The sequence below is a fragment of the Schistocerca piceifrons genome, chromosome 5 (genome assembly GCF_021461385.2).
Source record: "Schistocerca piceifrons isolate TAMUIC-IGC-003096 chromosome 5, iqSchPice1.1, whole genome shotgun sequence".
Lineage (NCBI taxonomy): Eukaryota > Metazoa > Arthropoda > Insecta > Orthoptera > Acrididae > Schistocerca > Schistocerca piceifrons.
The window spans coordinates 279647400-279670246 of NC_060142.1; the positions used below are offsets into that span (position 1 = coordinate 279647400).

At 43.5% G+C, this 22847-nt stretch overlaps 1 protein-coding gene and 1 pseudogene across 2 annotated transcripts in view; both read left to right on the plus strand.

Annotated features, from left to right (window-relative positions):
• LOC124797855 (semaphorin-1A) overlaps positions 1 to 22847 on the plus strand; it is a 909059-nt gene that overhangs the window by 513757 nt on the left and 372455 nt on the right. The window lies entirely within an intron of this gene.
• On the plus strand, positions 21329 to 21463 carry LOC124799716 (annotated as a pseudogene).

The following is a 22847-nucleotide window of genomic DNA, read 5'->3' on the forward strand; positions in this document are numbered from 1 at the left end:
ACTCGAACAAAAATGGTTCAAATGGCTCTGAGCACTATGGGACTTAACTTCGGAGGTCATCAGTCCCCTAGAACTTAGAACTACTTAAACCTAACTAACCTAAGGACATCACACACATCCCTGCCCGAGACAGGATTCGAATCTGCGACTGTATCGGAAGCGCGGTTCCAGACTGTAGCGCCTAGAACCGCTCGGCCACCTTGGCCATACTCGAACCCTATCATCAGATCTTACTACCTGAAATCGGGACTCATCTGACGGAGCCACGGTCTTTGTCGGTCAGGGTCCAACCTATACGGTCACGAGCCGAGGAGAGGCGCTGCAAGCGATGTCGTGCTTTTATCAAAGGCACTCGCGTCGGTAGTCAGCTGCCGTAGCCCATTAACGCCAAATTTCGCCCTACTTTCTTAGCTGATGCGTTCGTCTTACGCCACAAACTTATTTCTGCGGTCATTTCAGGCAGTATTTCTTGTCTGTTAACACTGATAACTCTATGCAAACGCCGGTACTCTCGGTTCTTACGTGAAGGCCGTCGGCCACTTCGTTGTCCTTGATGAGAGGTAATGCCTGAAATTTCGTATTCTCGGCACTCTCTTAACATTGTGGATCTCTGATACTGAATTCCCTAATGATTTCCGAAATGAAATGTCCCATGCGTATACCTCCAACTACCATTCCGCATTCGAGGTATGTTAATCCCCGTCGTGCGGCCATAATTGCGTGGAAACCTTCTCACAAGAATCACGTGAAAACAAATGACAGCTCCGACAGTGCACTGCCCTTTCTTATCTTATGTACGCTATAGTAGCGCGATCTGTATTTGTGCATATCGCTATCCTATGTCATTTGTCACCTCACTGTATATTACCATGGAAAACACCCTTTGGAGAATTGTTCTGGCTCAGCAAACGCTCAGTGTATTCACCATTGTTTGATTCCTTCTTCCTTCACACGGTCGTTGATGTTAGCGATAACCCTACGATGCGTGTCTCCCTTGGTTTCACTGCAAGTCTGAGGAATAAGGCCTCTGAACGCCTTTAAATCGTATGGACATTTCGGGAAAATTATTTCCTTTAGCTACCCCTTAAGAAAGAAGTCACATAGGTTGAGGTGTGGACTATTGGGGGGCCTAATTTGTCCGGTACTGAAACGATCTGGATACATATGTGAAATGACCCGCATGTCGAAACGCATAAGAAATCCAACATCTTGCATGAACCACTGCATGCTGAAGGGCAACGCTGGAATTTCGTTATTGCGAAGCGTGCTCAAATGACGCGCACTGTGCAGTTTCTTTTAAGAAAAGAGGTCCGGTAAGTCCGTGACCGGAAATTGCGACCCACTCTGTAATTCTCGAAGTATGATGTCGTTCACGAAGCACTTGCGGGTTTTCAGTAGCCCACAGGCTTACATCCTTTTAGTTAACTACGCCGTCCAAATATAAATGGGCGTCGTCTGAAAACCGATCGTTTGTTCCCTGTCTTTTGCCCAGCGGACAAACAGTAGACTGCTGCTTGTATTCCGTAGTGAGCTTTTGAGCAGAGGTTATCTTGTACGGCTATTCTCCGTAGAGCTACTCGTACCGTTTCAGTATTCTCCGGCGAACAGCCTTCGGCCGAGGTCGCTTCGCTTCCAGTATTGACCCTTCCCTTACAAATTGATCATAGAGCCTGTGAATGGTTCTCTTGCAGGGGGCCCACCGTGTATTAAACTATTGTCGAACGCGCCTCTGAGTCGCAACAGGACTTTTTCGTTTCGTGAAAATGTAACACAGCTGCCAATCGTTGCTGCTTTATTAGTCGTCCATTGTCGGCCGTGTTGTAAACACTAGTCTCCTAGCGACGGCATCGTGAGTTAGCGGCATTTCACAACTCATTCGTTTCTCCAAGCTCTACTGCTACTACTGTTGACATGCTCAATGAGATACCGAGCGCGACTCATAAATTATGTACGACACAAATTGTGATACATTTCGTGCGCCACTCGTGAGTGCCGTGATAGTGAGTGGAATTACGTCCGTTTTCGCAGTGACACATAAGCGCAGAAAGCCGCCGAAAGGCGGTGAGAAACAAATTGTTCTCTGTTCATAGTTTTTGCAACTTGTGCAAAATTGAATTTAAAGGTTACGGTTAGAAGTCTCTTCATTTTTTACGAATTATATATGAAATTCACCGCTTTGTTGGTCGGATATTTGGATACTTTCTTGCTGCAGCTGGAGCTTAATCCATGCGTAGCACGGATCCCAGAGACCGCCTAGAAAGACAGGCCAGCTGCCGGTCAAAGGCGCCAGTAAGTTGGCGTGTGAACTGCGAGGGTGCAGTATAAATGAATCCTTGTAATCATGCGTGTCTCTACTGTGTTGTCGCGTTTACTTCCCCCGGGACAGGAAGTAAAATGAAATGCGTGGCGAGGGCCTCCCATCGGGTAGACGGTCGCTTGGTGCAAGTCTTTTGAGTTGACTCTAATTCGGCGACCTGCACGTCGATGGGGTTGAGATGATGATGATGATGATGATGATGATGATGACGACACAACAGCCAGTCACTGAGCGGAGAAAATCTTCCGGCCCAGCCGGGAATCGAACCCGGCATTCGGTCGCGCTGACCACTCAGCTATCGAGGCGGACCACGGGACAAGGGAATCCTGTGACGTAACGGCAACGCGGAGGAATACATACGCTGTCTTGACCTGTATGTTAGCATGAATAACGATAGTAATCATTCCGAAGCGGAAGATCTGACAACGTTGCACGCTTGTTCGTGCACTATATTGAAACACTCTTTCCTAACCCTAACAATGGACATTGAGAGTGTGTGTAATCCCGGCTGTCAGTCGTCGCTAAAACGTTGAGCACACCCCCAGTGTGTTCTTTGTCGTTGTTTCCCCAACTTTCTTCCTAGAGATTGAGCTGCAAGCGTGCTACGTGAACATGACGCAGATTCTCTATATGTACTCTGACTTTTGGTTCTTCATTGCTAGTGTTAATTCAGAATTTCTCGTAAATTCAATATCCAGAAAATCCTCTTTACATTTATTACTGTTCGCTCAAATATGACGGGAAAATCGTTATTACTGTATGTTCTCGCCTTTTCATTTCTTGACGTCTTGTCTGTTGTTGTTGCTATGAAAAATTCACTCTTATATAATTCGTGAATGTAATATCTATGGTTTTAAAGTTTTTGAAAGTTAATATGGTTAAGCATTTGATAACTTCTTGATGCATTAAAAAGGCATTCGTCCGACTTCTAGCCAACGTTGATTCCTCATCGGTGTGAATGTTATAAACACGCAATTTGCACCACTTGAAATAAATTATAGATGGTTGCACAGTCTTCAGTTCGGTTTACATTATACAGTTGCTCAGCCTTGATCACTGCACTGCAGCGTTTCCTCGTGTAACGTGGTTGTCTGAATTCATTAAAATCTTGCAGATTGTCATTTTCTACACGATATAATTCTTGAATATCGATGAGCGTAGTCATAATTAAAGTGCTTCTCAGTAAGTCTATTCTTCTTTTTAAATTTTGTAGTTTCTCCAACTCGAACGTCTGCACTCTTCTTCTGTTACATTCCTCTGAGTACTGCAGATTCCCATCTCAACATACTAGCTACGTTAAAGGTATGACACCAGTTTTGGGTACATCGTTCTTCTGTAAATCGTAATCAGTTAATAATTTTCTAATATTATTCTCTTCCAGTATTATTCTCTTCCAAATAATTTTCAACAGTTTTAAGTCACTATTGACATTTATAGGTACAAACATGAGTTGAGCAGATACTTGTCTCAGACTGAAAACTAAAGATTGATCACAGTTCTGAATATATACTTTTATTGATATCATCGCCTTTCGTTTTCATTGACGACCCTGGTAATACAGTGACCTGAGGCCGTCATCGGCATTCCGTACGGCGCTGATAACTCCATGCAGCACTTGATATGACGTAAGGACGTCTGCTGACGAATTCCATCTGCTGCATTCTGCCCCAGCGGTATCTCAAACAAATAATGAAAAATAAAACACACAGTTGAACAAATAAATTGTATCAGATACACTTAAATTACGTCTTTTGTAGTGTCTGCCTTAGAAATAATAATAAATTAGTTTAGCGCTCACTGGTTCCCTCGCGTACACTGTACAGACTACACAGAGTTTTGTTTTTATTAGTCTTTATCCAAATTTTTATGTTCTTCACAAATTGCAATATCATCTGAACTTTTCTCGCTGACCAAAAATCGATTCTGGTAACTGGAGTCGAGAGTCTTTGTTAATCCGCCTTTTGGGTTCTTTTGGTGATATTTCCAGAGAAGCTTTCGTCGTTTCCAGAGAAGCTTAGAAGTGAAACACCAATTTTCATAGATTTAGCTTCAGAAATGTTTTAATGTGACGAAATATTTTCAAACACACTGAAACGCGTATTTTTTTTATTTCCAACCGAGAAGTCAAATAAAAATTTTCTGTGATTTACCTTTAAAAATGCTTTTATATAATGAAATATTTGGACGAAAAGTTCATCCACTCTTTCACCACCTTAGGTGTCGAATTTTCACAAACACTAAACACATTTTTTCTTATTTAGAACCGATAAATCAAATACCAGTTTTCATGGATATAGCTCTAAAAATGTTTTGTAGTATTTTAATTAATATTTATTTAAAAAGCTTTCCCACACTATTTTGCTCCTTTAGAGGTTGAATTTCTGCTGAAACACGTGTTTTTTACTTCTGACCGAGAAACCAAATACCAATTTCCGTAGTTTTAGCTTCAAAATGTTTTCAAAAAACATTTCATCTCCTGTTTCACCCCCTTAGAAGTGAAGTTGAAAAAAATTTCGTCAACCATTCGTACAATGTAAGATCAACATCCTGACCAAATTTCAACTTTGTACCCTTAGCGGTTCGCCCAGGGCGATGGTAAGTCAGTCAGTCAGGATATTTCTTTCTATATATAGTTAGTTAGTTAGTTAGCTGTAGACACGCTTGCTCATTTATAAACGCAGAGCGTACCAAAAACTTGGCAACTGTAATATTTGTGGGGAATTTTCCGAATTTAATTGAGCCAAATTCTATACCCTCACAACGTAAAAGGGCACACATTCGCACGTGGACGTAGGTATGGTTTGAAAGCCGTTTGGCGAACGCTCAGAAACTTATCATACGGGACGTGCTCTCCATCGTGATTTGCGACAACGACGACGATCTGCAACACCAGTTGTCGGGTACACCTGGGGGTTCCAAACTCACAGATTTTGCATCTGAAAGATAGACGCACGTAAAATTCCCGCGTCAGTTTTATTAGCGATTTTTGAAGTGCGGAGCGATGGCGTTCACATGCCCGTAGTAATCGAGGGCGTTACGGGTTTCCACACAGTGAACGCTTATGCAGTGAGACGCGTGACAACGGACGAGAGCAGATTAGCAGCAGACAGCGTCGAACCGCACAACCGTTCCAGTCGTAAAGTGTTGGACCAGCTGTGCGGACAAAATGGTTCAAATTGCTCTGAGCACTAAGGGACATAACAGCTGAGGTCATCAGTCCCCTAGAATTTAGAACTACTTAAACCTAACTAACCTAAGGACATCACATACATCCATGCCCGAGGCAGGATACGAACCTGCGACCGTAGCGGTCGCGCGGTTCCAGATTGAAGCGCCTAGAACCGCTCGGCTATTCCGGCCGGCCTGTGCGGGCAAGACTGGCGCCCGTGAAGTCAAGAGGTCACGTAGTAATGTCCAGCATCCGCGTGACCTCCGTCCAGCCACTTATGGATAAGTAGTTACATAATTTTTTCCCCCAATTCAAGAGCACGATGTCTATCGAAGTGGTGTCGAATGATTCGCAGGGTATGTATCTTTTGTGTGTTTATTGTTTCTTGTGTGTTTATTGTTTCATGTTTGTCATCTTTAAATACCACATATTGTTGTGCTGGCAAACCAGCAGGCATGTCACGCTAGGACAAACCCATTTCTAGGAGACCAATCGTTCTGCTTTGTTCGAACTCAAATGCAAGTATGGTTGTCGACAAAACTTAACGGCACTTGATTTAACGTTTCCACTTCGCTTCGCGCCACTTTTCAGACGGAACCTGGTGTAACATTGAACACTCTGATTAGTATCTACGCATTCACGGTAATCGGTATCTTTATCACAACGTACCATAGCGGTTTAAAGGAAGTCGAGACTAACAACTCGATATAGGTCATTTGTGGTCTATTAAGACGGCAAACAGCCTCAAACTGACCTGCAAAAGCCACCTTAGCTACGGCCTATGCGCGCCGCGCGCGATTTTGAATATCGTCCGGTCCTCCTAGGCCATCGGCATAGTCGAACAGATTTTTGAAATTTCTTAAGAGGATAAAGAAAGTAAGAAGACTTTTGTAAACATTATGCAGAAACCAATTAAGTTTACAATTGTGTATCAGTTTATCCCTAACAGGCACAGTAGTCTCCTAAGAAGGTTAGAAAATCAAAACGATATGATTATTAATTTTATACTGTTAGAATTTACAAATCTTGAGGTAAAACTTACAGAAACGTGAATTTTACAATTAGCAAGTTCAATAACAATGTGTGCTTAGTATTAAAAGCAGAGTTTGTAGAGGAAAAAGAAATCGTCTGTAGGCGGTTAAACCTTCAGATGTCAGTCAGCCAGATCGGTACTAAATGTTGTATATCGACAGAGTATCAATCAAAACTCCGATATAGTTTGTGCTATGTACTTCCGTGCAGCAGTGCTTGCACAAACGGCAAGTAAAAGGTAACACATGACCTACGGAGCGTAACTGCTAGCACATGTCGCGTCGAGCTCTCCTGGCGAAGTGGGTAGAGCGTTAGTTTGTTGTACCAACGGTCTCGGGTTCGGGCCCTGGTTTTGCCAGGTTTTGTACTGTGGAACCTGTGAAACTGTTAATGGGACAACATGTTCGTGATATGTAAAAGGACTGTTCGCAGTTTATAGCAAGTTGTATTGGCAGTCCGGTTTCGCTTCGTTTACTTGAAAGTAGCAAACCTGTATAGTGCATTTGTAGTTTCACTGAATAAGTACAAACAATCAGAACAGAAGAACAAAGAAACAATTTCACCACCCGTGCAGAAGAATAAAAGAAGAAGAAGAAGAAGAAGAAGAATTAACTGCTAGATAGCAGTACTGCCTACATCTATAAACTTTGAACTTTTAAATGTCAAGTTCATTTTGTCCCACATAACATTTCACGTGTACTCGTACTACACTGCAAAAACTGGCATGACCAGGGCTCGAATCTGGACCGTTGGTTGGACGGACTAATGCTCTACTGACTTCGCCATGGGAGCTCCACGCGACAGAAGCTCAGCTTGTCCTGGGCTCCGTGGATCATGTGGCACTTATTACTTACAGTTTACGCAAGTTCTCTTGAACGACAGCGCCTGGCACAAACTATATCAGTGTTTTGGTTGACACTCTATCGATGTAAAACGTTTAGTATCGATCTGAATGTCTGAAATCTGGAGGTTTGGGTGTGGTATAAGACGACTAGAGGATATTCAAAATGTTGCGGGGTGCGCATACGATATAGCCTCGGTAGCTATTGTAGGCTAGCTAGAGGTAGTGTGGCGGCTTGATAGACCGCCAGTGTTTTACATCAAACTGTTTCTCTCGATTACCCCTACAGTTAGCGTCTACACGCTGAATACTGAAGAAGATAAAACACAGCACGTGGCAGGGCTACTTAGTAAAAAATGAGGGATTTTCGGACCTGCATCATTCGCATTCTGTAGGAGGGAAGTGGCTGTGTGTATACTTGGATATGCACTTATCATCTTATTCTAATGAGGCCTACGTGGGCTGTGTGGTGGTGGCAGAAGAACTGACCCACTGCCTTCCCGAAAACCGGTTCTCTAAATTTCCCATGCAGGGTTTTGCGGAACAATCTTCCAGAGATTCCCATTTCTCATTGACATTATCTTACGTTTATCCACATTTAGCGCGAGCTACAATCACTACACCGAGTGGAAATACACTGATGCGCAAAACTTAAAAAACGAAAGTAACTATCGCCAGACGTGTTATTTCCAGTTCACATAGTTCGATGAAACTTGGACCGTATAGAGAAAGAACTACACATTGAGAGGAACAGATAGTTCAAATGGCTCTAAGCACTATGGGACGTAACATTTGAGGTCATCAGTCTTCTAGAACTTAGAACTACTTAAACCTAACTAACCTAAGGGCATCACACACATCCATGCCCGATGCAGGATTCGAACCTGCGACCGTAGCAGCAGCGTGGTTCCGGACTCAAGCGCCAAGTACCGCTCGGTCACAGCGGCCGGCTGAGAGGAACAGAAATGAGGCTTTTATTCAAAGACAGTAATTACACTGAATTCAACGCGATTTGTGATGGTGCCTTGGACTTTACAAAAGGTGGGACATCGTGATCACCACGGATGAAATGTATGCTGTGCAGCGTGCTGTTATCCTGACCACGAGCTTGTAAAGGAGTAATTGGGGCCGGGCGCTCCGTTCCTCCGCGAGCTGCTGGGTGGTTGTTGGTACAGGTGGACTTCGCATCCCACGCGTGCTCGATGGGATTCGAGTCGGGGAAACAGGCAGGCCAGTCCATTCGCTGAATATCTCTCGTTCCAAGAGCTGCTCCACCTGCGCTGTCGTGCATTGTCATCCACGAAAGTCACTTACGTGTTGAATGTATTCCGGAAAAGACGCACATGGGAAAGGACAGTGTCTCAAATTAACGTTGTCTGGTGACTATAGTGTTCAGGAATTTGGAAGTCAGTACGCCCATGCAACGTCATGCCTCCCCAGACCACAGCACTTGGACCACCAAAACGATCATGTTCGACAGTGTTCCTGGGTGCATTACGTATTCCCATCTGTCGCCACATGAGCGCACATCCAAAATCACTACTGCTACTGAATGTGCTCTTATCAGAGAACAACACGTGACCCACCCAACGCATCAACAGTGTTGCGCAAGGTACAGAACTGTATGACCATTGCATGTGGCGCAGTGCGAATGATTCCAGGTGTATATGGAAGAGTGCATGTGATTCACTACGAAGTAGGGCTGAAGGATGTCAAACGGACCTCTACCAAACACTCTTCCCTCTCTAGTCAAGATTTACAGTATCTTGTTCGCGGCACACGCTCCTACCACTGTACAAAAATTTCCGACTACACGAACTATTGCCGATATTCGATCTTTCTTATCTGTATTGATTGGAATATTACGCCACTAGAATAGCTGGCTATTCGTTAATATTATTACTTTAAATGTGCTCGGGATGTTAATGAACGCCGGCCGGAGTGGCCGAGCGGTTAAAGGCGCTACAGTCTGAAACCGCACGACCGCTGCGGTCGCAGGTTCGAATCCTGCCTCGGGCATCGATGTGTGTGATGTCCTTAGGTTAGTTAGATTTAAGTAGTTCTAAGTTCTAGGGGACTTATGACCACAGCAGTTTAGTCCCATAGTGCTCAGAGCCATTTGAACCATTTGTTAATGAACTAAAAATTTTTGTAAACGCTACGCTAGAGCTAATTACGTCTACAATTCGATCCAAAATTCAGCCTTACAAGCACGGTAGTTTCGTAACCAGAAGGCCTGACGAATACAATGACGTAATTATTTATTTAATGCTATTAAAATTCACAAAATTGTTAGGTAAAATTTACACAAACGTCAATTTTACAATTTGTAAGTGCTCGACGAAGCCGGTGGCGTAATGAGGCTAGTCAGTGAAAACTAGAAAAGGTCAAATGTGGGAAATAATTCGTACAGTCGCAAATATTTGTACAGTGATGGGAGGGAGTGCCTTGAGCAACACACTAGAAATCCTGACCAGTGGGGGCTGAGTGTAGGAGTGGGGGTACGTTTGAAGATCACTTTTGTACGTTTTTCTTGAATAACTCGAAAACAAAGGGCTCGAGCGAAAACGTACCCAGTAAGAAATTTAACTACATTAAATTTGCTATGGAAACGTCCTGTACATTTTTTTTCTGTAGGGCTAGTAGTTAGCACGTGGCGAGTGAGAGAATATGAAAATCTCGCGCGTGGTTTGTGAGGGAAGTTGTAACACGGCGGGTTGCATGTTGAATCGCCCTGTGTAATTAAAGCAACTTTTCTACTAATTTCGACTAGTGCTACCTCCTGTACGAATATGTGGCAGGTTTCTTGTAAACAGCCTGTATAAGGACACCGTACAAATAAAAATTGTCAGCACGAGACAACACGCTGAAAGGCTTCAGTTCTGCGACGAAGTGGGTCCACAAACTATTTCGGGTATGCCATCTCCAGCTGAACCAATTCTTATAACTGGATCCCGTACACCTATGAAATTTTTGGGGATGTCAGTCGCTAATTTTCAGCCGCTGTCCTAAATAGTTTCAGAGATTTCTATCGGGTCGAGGTGGGCAGTTTAGTGGACAATTAGAGGTGCGACTAGATGCCAGAATAACCATCAAACCCCAAACGTATGTGTGTGACCACGGCTGTTGTCATCATGAAAGACAAGACTGTCCACAGCATACTCATCATGAATATATAGAAGAAAGGGCAACACTTAGTCACCGAGAATATCAAAATAAGCATCCTGCTTCATATTCACGGGAACCTGAAAGACTATGCGCAAGTCAAGGTACGAAAAACACCCCTACCACATCACAGAACTACCTTCAGTCTGAGCACCACCTTCCAGATACCGTGGGTTGTACACCTTCACTGAGCTCTTGGTGTACTCGACAGCTTGCTTCGTATGAAAGGAAACCGTAGCTGACGACGGAAGTTTGAATCAGCCCTGGGGCCCTATTCTGTATCATTCATACCGATCGGTGTAGTAGGTTAGTTTCGGCAGTGACGTCATTTTAAGTTCTTTATCGAAATATCCTATTCAGTAAGCTTCTGAGACTTGTTACCGAACGGTCCTCCCACCGATTTTACGACAATTGTACCGACAGATTTTGGATTTCGGTGTGGCCCTGTCGATCGGTGAGCTGTGGTCTATGTACACCTATAATTTGTTATTTTAAACATATTTAGCGGTTTTAGCTTTGGATTTAGTGAGTGTGTACTAAAGAATGACCAGAGGACGCATCCGGTTGGAAAGTGAGTTCATAATAGATTATTTTCCTTTGTGAGAAATATGGTTAGGTTAGGTTAGGTTGTTACTGTGAATGATTATATCCAAAAAAAAAGAACGTTTTCGGTCAATATTCTCTCAAAATACGTGTTACTTTTATGCAAATAAGAGTTTAAAGATAATTAAATATCAAGACATCGGCTCTGCTTACGTATATTACATGAGTGTGTACTGACGTTACTGGTGACTTTGTGTACTTTTTCCCACAAATGGTTTAGTTAGTAACTATCGAAACGTGTTTACAACTTTCAAGTAACAGTGGAAAGCAATTATGTGAACCCTGATATTGGAAACCTTCCAAACTATCACATAACTTACGCAGAGCCGTTTGGCAACGAAGTCAGCCTACGTTCCTCTACGCAATAGTACAAGAATTGAGGCCCGAGTACCAATTGTTTGGCGTGGCCAAGTGGTTAGCGCGCGGGAATGGGTTACGAAAAGACGCGGGTTTACGTACGGATGGGTGCAAAAAAAATTTTTTTTTGTCCTCTTCATATATGCAACACGTTCTGAGACATTGTTATTCGAGGAAGTTTAGATTTTTCTGCAATATTCGTTGTTAGTTACATGTAAGAGCGCACTTCCTCAGTAATGATTTCGTGATTTCTGTGCGTTTAAAAAACGAAATATGAAACTGATGCAGATGAAATTGCTGTGAGTGAAACAACCGACAGTGAACTTTATATTTTTTCTTGTCAGAAAAAATTCACAATTTTTTTTCCGAATATGTAGAGACTTCCGAGTATGCGGTTAGACAGGAATCTAAGAGCACAACTTAAAATACAGGGAATGTAACTAGCAGCAGTCATCTTCATAATCTTGCTTGTCACAAGTATTTATCAGCGATCGAATCCTCAACATCAGTAGACAGAGATGAAAGATCTCCGCTGTAATATTTTTAGACTGTAGCACCATATACGAAACATTTTCATTCGTGAGATGCATGTTATAAACTTCGACGAACTGCTGGAGCTCTCGAAAACGCGTTTTTTAAATTTTGTTTTTAAGACCCTAATCGTTGACGTATCATGCAGGGAAGTGGGCTGCTTAATCATTTGGATCTCTAGGAGCGAGTTATAACCACATTCTGTTTCTTCTTACCGAGCGAGGTGGACTCGCATTCGGGAGGACGACGGTTCAATTCCGTCTCCAGCCATCCTGATTTAGGTTTTCCCTGATTTCCCTAAATCGTTTCAGGCAAATGCCGGGATGGTTCCTCTGAAAGGGCACGGCCGATTTCCTTCCCCATCCTTCCCTAACCTGAGCTTGTGCTCCGTCTCTAATGACCTCGTTGTCGACGGGACGTTAAACACCACTAACCTAACCTAACCTAACCTGTTTCTTCTTATTCTTTGAAACTCTCAGAATCAATTTTTTGGATGTTTTTATAGATGTATTTGTACAATGTGGTACTAAACACTGTTCCTAATTCATTTTCCGAAACGTAAAATACAAAACACGATGTCAGTGTGAATGAAAATGAGATGACATAATGCGGCATTTACGACAATCTGCAGAATACACTCAAATACGCTATCTTTTCGGTACTTGGAAGAATAGCGCGCCTGTGTCGTCTGCTAGCCGCTTTGCGTTCGTGGCGCTGTGCGCCCTGCAGTGTTCAAGCGCGGATCTGTGACCTTGCTTTTGATTGGCTTGCGCGACGCGAACCGAGTACAGAACTTCGATTCTCTAGACCCTATCGGTATCGCTTCCGAAATGCATACTGAATAACGCAGGGGCTCTAATTCGAGTACTAGACCGTTCGGTGCTCTTGAGTACCGGAACTATCGGCACAATAGCGGAAAGATACAGAATAGACACCCTCTAGGCGTTCTCAGTAAGCGGAACGGTTGAGGCGACTGCTTGCGAAAGGCAGGAAGGCCGAGTCCGGGTCCGGAACAAATTTTCATTAGTCGCGAGATATCCATTCTAGCCTTTTTTGTGGTAGTTGAAAGTTTCAGAAACGACGGTGTAACGTTTCGGGTGCTGGGCTTGCAACCTGTACTGGCCCTGCCCTGTAGGGCTAGACGGCGAGGGGAAACATTGGTGTTGGCAGTGTGGTGGCGGTGGCGGTGGCCGTGGCCGACATTGGGCTTCTCGCCAGAGGCGAACCTGTCTGCGGGAGCGGAACAGCGGCGCGCTGGACCTCTGCCAGCCGACAACCTCCGTGTTCCCCTGTCCGGCCGCCTTCTGCAAACCTAATGCTCACATAAATATCACACACTCCGCGCCTGTCCATCCGAGTCTTCGCTCTTAGGTGGCTCTCCGAGCGAACGCTGGCCTGTCTTCCCTTCAGTAGGGCCACTCACGATTCCTTTCTGAGTTGGCGAAAAAAACTATTTCCTGTCAAGGAGAAGATCAATCATTACCTTAGACGAAAATGTACATTCTGTTCCAAAAAGATTTATCCGGTTTCGCAAGGCAGTGTTTCACCTCGAACCTCTTCTACAGAAGTGTGTATGTTTACTGTACATTCGCGTCGCTTCTGAATATGACTCTAGTCAGTTACCAGTGTGTTAGTCCGCCTGTGATTCCCGTGTCTTGTTACCACATACTGCACGTAACTGTCTCCATTTGCACTGCAGTAGCGGATCGTTTAGGGCACTCAGTTGTGTGCTGCCAGATCAAAGCGAAACACTGCGCGCCCCGGTAGCTGAGTGGTCAGCGCGACAGAATGTCAATCCTGAGGGCCCCGGTTCGATTCCCGGCTGGGTCGGAGATTTTCTCGGCTCAGGGACTGGGTGTCGTGTTGTCCTAATCATCATCATTTCATCCCCATCGACGCGAAAATCGCCGCAGTGGCGTCAGATCGAATGACTTGCACCCGGCGAACGGTCTAACCAACGGGAGGCCCTAGTCACACGACATATAAAGCAAAACAGTGAAATTCTGAAAGATCTTCGAGTGAAGTTTCCGTCCCAGCATAGCGGTACTACATAGACTGAGAGTCCACTGCTATTGCCGTGAGGCTCGTGAGGCTCTAGTGCTGAGGTTCCCAAACTGGGTGGAGCGCTCTCCTGGGGTGGGGGGGGGGGGGGGGGCGGGTGGAGTTCGTGGTATAAACCTAATATTTCTTTTTAATATCGATATTTTAATAAAAATGAATGTGCAGGTATTAATGATAGATTACGGCGCTAAATGCAATCGTTTGGCGTCACACTTCCCGCAATCCTATCTCAATAACCTATCCTAGAACATACAGCTTTTGAAGATCACGTTTAGTATGACACGTTTAGAATGTCAAACACAGAAACTCTCAAAATTGCTAAGGCGATATGCGTTAATTCTAATATATCAGATTTGTAAACAACTTACTTCTGGCAATTGGAAAACAGAAAAGTCAGGTATTAACTATTCCGTACATTTGTACACATGAAGTGAACGTAATCGTGTTATAACTTTTAGCCGTAGTAGGCTATGTTCTTCAGAGTAATAATCACTTATACTGCGTAACTGCAAAAATGCCGTTTTATTACCCTGTCAACCCGCGGATCCCCATGTGATGCGATTACAGTGACTTTAATAGACTGTATACTCTTCAAATGAACTGGCGGGTTCGTAATTTGGACGCCAGGAAAATGTGCATGACGTGAATGCGAAACTAGTACAAGTGTTCGTTCTAAGAAGAGTACTTCATACAGAAGTACGCTGGCTCTCAAAAGGAAATATGCTAGGAAGATTATTTGAACTTCGAGACGAAGTGATGCAGTTTGTGGAAAATAACGAAGAAACTGAATTGTATGTGGAATTTAGAAAGCCCGGTGTTCATGTTGCATTGGTTTATCTGTCAGATATTTTCGAATCTTTAAACACATTGAATTTGAAATTACCAGGTGCAGAGTGAAACGATTTTTCATCGGGATGCCATCATAGCGTTTACAAATAAGTTTCAACTATGGAAACGTAAAATTTTAGCCTGCAATTATTCCTGCTTTCCCAAATTGTTTGGAATCCTGGAAGAAGCCCGATTTCAAAACGATTTTAAGGATACTGATACTAAGAGTAAAATATCAAACCATTTGCAGCACCTCACTGATGAATTCGAACGATACTTCCCTAACAGCTGTGATGATAAAATTTATTATAGGTTAACGACGAATCCATTCCACGTTGACGTGGATGTGTTGCCAGTCAGACTACAAGAGGAAGTCTTAGAAATTAAAAATGATTCTGCAGCGAAGTATGACTTTGACAAGATGGATAAGCCTTTATTTTGGGTGAAATATCTCACGGTGCATCCCAGCACAGCAGAACAAGCACTGAAACTGTGTTTACCATTTTCAAGCACTTATTTGTGCGAAAGAGCATTTTCGGCGGTAGTGGCAATAAAAAATAAGCTTAGAAGCAAACTCAGTATTGCCAATGATTTACGTTGCGCAGTTTCTACTATTCAGCCAAGAATTCAAAATCTTGTAAAAAATATGCAAGCTCATCCTTCACATTGATTTATTTGTTTGTTTCTTGCCATATGTCTGTGGAAATAATATTTTTATAATAAATACGTCACATTATAAGAGAACTTGTTATTTTCATCCTAATTATCCTTACATGTAGGTAATACTGTAAAATTATAGAAAACTATTTCGAAGAAACAATATAAAATAAACATAGTGAATCTGATTTAAATATAAATACTGCGTGTGATCCTTCTGGATTCTGATGTTACGTGTGGTATGTTATTTCAACTAATAATAGTATTTCTTCTGGATGAAGATACAGCGAAAGTTTATCCTAGATATGGCAAGCGAAGAGTAGTCCTAAAATCGTATACGGGTGAAGAAATGGTATGCAGCAAGGGAATGTAATCAAGGTAAGGAAGTTATTTTATTCATATTTTTTTAAAGTTCTGTGTAGTCTGCACGACTATTGCGTAAAACTAATATTTTATTTTTTGTCTGGTTCTGGGAACTGGGCCTTTGTCGCCGTTCGGTAACTGTCGTCGTTGACATAAATGCCAACCTATGCGCAATGACAATGGGGAGCGCTATAGGCGTACAAATCAGTGATGTTCGTTAACACCGTGACTTGAGTGACTATTTTTGATAATGAGTGAAAGTAATAAGCTACACTCAACTTAAAATAATAGCTCGCATCCACTAATCTGCAAAGGTCGCAAATATTTTTTCTTGTTTACCAAGGACTTTCTTTACTTTCGGAGTGGCTTATAATCACTAGACTAGACTGATGACGTAATAACTGCGACGCGATACATTAACAGCCCACCATGTTACATGACGTCACCATCACAAATTTTTCAATAGTTTCTTGATAATTAATAAAAATCTATATTTTTATGGGGGGGGGGGGGCACGTAAGTTTTCTTTTCGGCAGAAGGGGGGCGTGACAAACAAAAGTTTGGGAACATCTGCACTAGTGGGATTACTCACAAATTTGGTTAAGGCTCACTGCTACTGAAATTAAAATCAAGAGGGTTGTTGGAATACCATCGACTTTTTACATTTGACGTTTCATCAGGTAAGATCGAAAACTACCCACAGAAATTGTGTGGACAGAAACGTTCGCCTACTAGATTTTTCACGTTAAGCCATTAATCTCTCTTGTTATTTACATATGCATGGTGGTCAGAAACAGTCGGAAAAGCTAGTAAGGGTTTTACAGGGTAGATTGTGCTAAGAAATAATTGTTAAGAAAAAAATTAGGTAAGTTTTTTTCTTAACAACTATTTCTCAGCACAACGCACCGCGCTACATCGTTACAAGCTTTACAGATTGTTTCTGACCTTGCACACTAACGAACGTGATAGAAAATTTTATTAGTATTTCACAATTCAAATTGCACTTCCCACGCTTAAATACACAATGTCTTGGTCCCAGGTGCCAACGACTTTGCCGCAGTGGTAACACCGGTTCCCGTCAGATCGAGGTCAAGCGCTGTCGGGCTGGGCTAGCACTTGGATGGGTGACCATCCGGTCTGCCGAGAGCTGTTCCCAAGCGGGGTGCCCTTCTTAGGCAAACTGAGGATTTGCTGTATTGAGAAGTTGCGGCTCCGGTCTCGTAAACTGACACACTCCGGTAGAGCGGTATGCTGTCCACATGCCCCTCCGTATCCGCATCCAGTGATGCCTGTGGGCTGAGGATGACACGGCGGCCGGTCGGTACCGTTGGGCTTTCCAATGCGTGTTAGGACGGAGGAGTTGCTCGCAGAGTCTTGGTTTAGGACGCACTCCTAAATTCTAGAAACTTTGCTCCGTAACGAATATCCTGTCTACGGCGTAACCAGGAGCTGAAGTTCAGTAGCACTAACCGTCTAACTGCGCTGTCATTAGGCGCCAAGCCAATGACACACGAGTGATTCGGCTCGTTACTTAAATATTCTGCAAAAATTAAAACCAAAATGAAATTTTGACTTTATAGTGGTAGCTAATTATTGAGTGGTTGTCCCCTACGACTATAAACGAAACCAACGCTTTAGTAATAAGTATTTTAAGAATGAATGTTTTTGTTACTGTCCACAAACCATCGCCTCACAGTCGCTGCTTTGGCATTGTATGTATTGTCATGCTGATGCAATCATCATATCGAAAGTATTCGTACACAATGCTGTAAAATGTGTTCGCATCCTTCCGCATTTAGCGTTTTCTTAAGCATAGTGAAGGAATCACACCCAAACCACCAACGACACCGCCATAAAACAACACCACCTCGTCCGTATTTTGTAGTTGGACGTAGATATGATGGCAGGTAACTTTCCAGATATTCGGCAAACCCAAGCCCTTCGAACTCAGTGCCACAAAGGGTTCATCGTAATCGTCACTTCCAGTCGCCCATTTCCAGTTACCTGTCCAGTGGCGTCTCTCTTCACGCTGCCTCAAGCGTCGCTTTCCACTGAGTACAGAAATGTGTGCCTCATGACGGGCTGTTCGACCTTTGTACCCATTCTCTTTTAACACCCTGCGCACAGTCTTTGTGCTAGCTGGACTGCTGGTAGCACTTTGCAACTCATGGGTGATCCCTCCCGTTGATTTCACGCCATTTTCTATAACCACCGGTCGCAATTCTCGACGGTATCTGTCTGTACACGAGGTCTTTGTTCAACTGTAGTTGTTTCTTCTCGTTTCCAGTTAACGATCGCATCACCAAAACTGGTTTGGGCAGCTTTAGAAAGGTTGAAAAGTCGCTGTTGAATGACTAAATCGACTTTCGAAGTCTCTGAGCTCTCCTGACCGACTCTACTGGGAACACAGTACTCAACGCCTTCTTCTATACTGATAGGGCTGTATGTCGTGACATCTACGGGGAAATACCGTATTACACAGGTGTGTGCGAATACTGTTAAGAGGTGGTTTACTATCTTTTGGTTCATAAAAATCGATTTTTTAAAATTGCGTATTTGGATCCATAAAAGTGTTTAGAATCCAACCCTGAAACGGGTTTCCGAATACGTACGGAAATGTTTGTTATTCGTGGTTGAACAAAAAAATGCACCTTCCTGAAATCGGCCTTTTTCATACACCAGTTTTTTTTTCTTTCGGAGGACGAGTTATTCTTCCGGTGCTTGGGAGGAAACGCACAAAATTCAAATGAATGTTTGAACGCGTGTGTTTGGAAGCTAGCCCCTAAGCTTTTGCATTCAGGGCCGAAGACTTTGGAGATTGCGACTTTACTGGCAGTGAGCAGCTTCAACGAAGGGTATTCAGCAAATCTGAAGACCATGACAACGATGGACATCACGCTGGGACTCTATTCGACGCAATTCGCCAAGCATTCGGACGACCACCGAATTCAAGCGGCCGAAAACCGCTTGTCACCGGCCGTACGAGCGGCTCTTGAGCAGCGGAGGATGACCGAGATCGAGCAGAACGCCCTCTATGAGTAAGAGGAAGGACCAGTTTATGGACCGGGAAAAACAGATTGAACGTACGTTGCATAATATTGAATTTATATGTAGTCAAAACTTCAAACGCATTTTTCTCGGAATGACGTTTTTTTTTTTATCGCGCGGTGTGGTAACTTCAAATCTACTGAACCGATTGGCATGATTCTTTGTTTCCGACGAAGCTAACTAAATTGTGTAGGAATTGTACCACTTTTATTCCGATCCATCAACTATAAATAATTTTTACTTGGCCGACGAAGTCGGAAAATCGATGAAAAAAACCCTATTTTTTTCAAATGGCCGCCATTATGTTTCCTATGGTCCAAATAACTTAAGCGAGGTACAACTCAAAAAGAATCTCATATACTTTTGCTAACGTCAACTGAATTTTGATTTCAGGCGAACCGACTGACCTGTGACATACCGCGCGTGGAAGTCTACAACGAAATTTTGTTTCGCTCCGACGGCACTTCCGCCTTTGCTCTTCGACATTTCCGGTGGGAAAAGTTCCAGTCTATAGAGGAAATATCAATTAACATTTTGACCAAATTTGACATTGGTATCTATAACACATCCCGAGAAAAAAATTCTCAAAGAACTTGCTTTTTTTCGGCCCAAAGATAGTAGACCTCCCCTTAATGAGAGAGTCTTTTCGCTATTCAGTAAAAGTCATTATTTACTGAGGCCATGAGCTACATAGAGCATAGATAACGAATCTGTGGTGGCCCGATCAACGGTACGGAAATGCGGCAGGCGGCTGCCGCCGAGTGTGTTGGCAGTATATCTGTGTCGAAGAGGATGCGGGAGATTTATGTTCCGTCGCGGTGCTGTTAGTTTTGACAGACGTTCCGGTTAACGGGTCTGGCGCAGATGTTCTTCCTTTGCCGAACTCTTCTCTTCTCGCACTATTTTTACCTTTGCTCCTGCTGCGCTTCCCGCTTTCTGTATTGACATGCGCCTGACGGTCTATCGGAGCATACGTAAATCTGAATTATAGTCTCGTGTTCCCGTTGTTTTGTGTGTGTCGAGCAAACAAGCGCTTCGCAGGAGACGCTGCTAGACAGAACGTGCTCGCGTGATTGTTTATTGTCGGCCTTCGCGCCCAACAGTTTCAGAGCAGGCCAAAGAGGTTTATTGGCATATTGAGCTCGTCACCCTGCTGTAAAGTATCGGAAAACTACCGGCAGCTCAAGCAGTAATTTTTTAACAAGATCTCAAAAGATACAATTAAGCGTTAATTGCTTTTAATAACCTTATAGGTCGGCCAACCACAAACTTGTACCTAAAGTGAAGGACAATCGAACAATTTAAAATCAGAGATGGTAAAATACTCTTTATTAAACTGAGTAAAAGTCCAAATTCTTAGTAGCTGCTCATTGTGTGTTAACTGTACGACGACCTGTTTCATATCCTGGAGGTATATCTTCAGGTCATATAAAACTAATACTTCATCTGCCATGAATTACAAGTGCGCATAAAAGCATGTTACTCATCGGTAAAACCTTGGATGAAACGGGAGATGGGGATCCGATCCGAACCATGCAAGATTACTAGTACATCTCCAAAGCCCAGTCAACAAGCGAGCCCATACAACACATAACAATCGACTTATGATAGGATGAAACCACTGTCAAAGGATTGTGTGCTTTAACTGTTTTTTTTTTTTTTTTTTTCTCCCGCAGATTTTGACAATGGTTTTATCGTATCATAAGAGGACTGTCGCGTGCTGTCCGGGCTCGTCTTTTGACTGTGTTTTGGAGATGTGTTACTGATCTTGCACGGTTCGGATCGTATCCCCTTCTGCCGTTTCATCCAAGGTTTTACCAACGAGTGACATGGTTTTATGCGCACTTGTAACTTGTAATTCGTGGCACATGAAGTATTAGTTTTATATAACCTGAAGATATACCTCCAGGGTATTCATTGAAAACACAATAAACAGCTATTGTGGATTTGGAATTTCATTCACTTAAATATAGACCATTTCACCATCTCTGATTTTAAAATGTTTGATCGTCCTTCACATTACGTACGTCGATTGCTTGTTTCTGTAAGAAGTGAACAGATAAATGCAGGCCGACTGTCGTTCTCCGAATCAGGCAGTGGAGGTGCTAAAAGCATCTTTTGAAATTTTTGTCACTGCGTAACCTCAATTTCTACCGCTAGATATATCAAATAGTTTGGTTACAAGGAGTAATCAATGAAATATCATACGTTAGTGATTAATACGACATACTACTTCAAAAATGTCGCCATCCGGTTCACTACTTCTGACATTACTGACTTAACTAACACTCCATCCTCCGCTCCAACCCCTCCCCTTGTCCGTCACCCCACCCATCTCCCTCTGTTCCCGGGTGTATTACGTGTGTGTCCCCCCCCCCCCCTCCCACCCTCAGACGAATAAGTCCTTCGCCTTTTACTAGGTATTTCCGTGGCGGGGAACAATAAATGAGTGTCTTACAAATTTTTCATAGTGCTCTACTCTTCTGGAGTATTTATCACAAATAACTCAAACCTAGCTATCTAGAATACCAGCGTAATGCACAACTTGTACTTGTAATGAATGGCAAGAACCAGTATATTGTGTGTTGAAACCTCACACTCCTCAATCCCCCGACATATGAGGGTACGTCGAGCATTGTCGAACATGGTGGTTTTGGAGATCCAGCGGGATGAAGTGGGAGGCATAATGTTGAACACAGTACACTCCACGATCAACTTCATTCTAACACTGTACTCTTACCTGACCTCGTATACGTTTTATCAGGGATGTATTCGCTCTTGAATTCATCTTAGCGTACCGGACTTCAGTTGATAAAAACGGAACCGTTATAGGATCGCTTCGTTGTCCGTTGTCTGTCTATCTGTCCCACTGTTAAGAGCCCTTTTTCTCACCAACGAAGGGACGTTTGAAGTCGATATTCATGCCACATACTAATGGCTACGGTCCCTTGGCGGTGTAAGACGTCGAAGCTTCTAAGCCAATGCAAAGATGCGACCATTTATGTCACATATTTTGATACTCGCAAACTCGCTCATCGAAACCTATACAGTACTTCCCAATTGTGACGGGTCAGTTTCTCGGCCGCCAATGACCAGACTTTTTCAATTGGTGAGAGATCTGGAGAATGTGTTGGTCAGGGCAGCAGCCGAACATTTTCTGTATCCAGAAAGACCTGTACAGGACCTGCAACATGCGGTCGTGTATTATATGAAATGTAGCGTCCACTGTTCAAAGTGCCGTCAATGCGAACAAGAGGCGACCGAGACGTGTAACCAAAGGCACCCCATACTATCACGCCGGGTGATACGCCAGTATGGCGATGACGAATACACGCTTCCAATGTGCGTTCACCGCGATGTCGCCAAACACGGATGCGACCATCATGATGCTGTGAACAGAACCTGGATTTATCCGAAGAAATGACGTTCTGCCATTCTTGCATCCAGGTTCGTCGTTGAGTACACCATCGCAGGCGCTTCTGTCTGTGATGCAGCGTCACGGGTAACTGCAGCAACGGTTTCCGAGCTGATAGTCCCTGCTGCTGCAAACGTCGTCGAACTGTTCGTGCAGATGGTTGTTGTCTTGCAAACGTCCCCATCTGTTGACTCAGGGATCGAGACGGGGCTGCACGATCCGTTACAGCCATGCGGATAAGATACCTGTCATCTCGACTGCTTGTGTTACGAGGCCGTTGGGATCCAGCACGGCGTTTCGTATTACCCTCCTGAACCCACCGATTCCATATTCTGCTAACAGTCATTGGATCTCGACCAACGTGAGCAGCAATGTCGCGATACGATAAATCGCAATCGCGATAGGCTACAATCAGACCTGTATTAAAGTCGGAAACGTGATGGTACGCATTTCTCCTCCT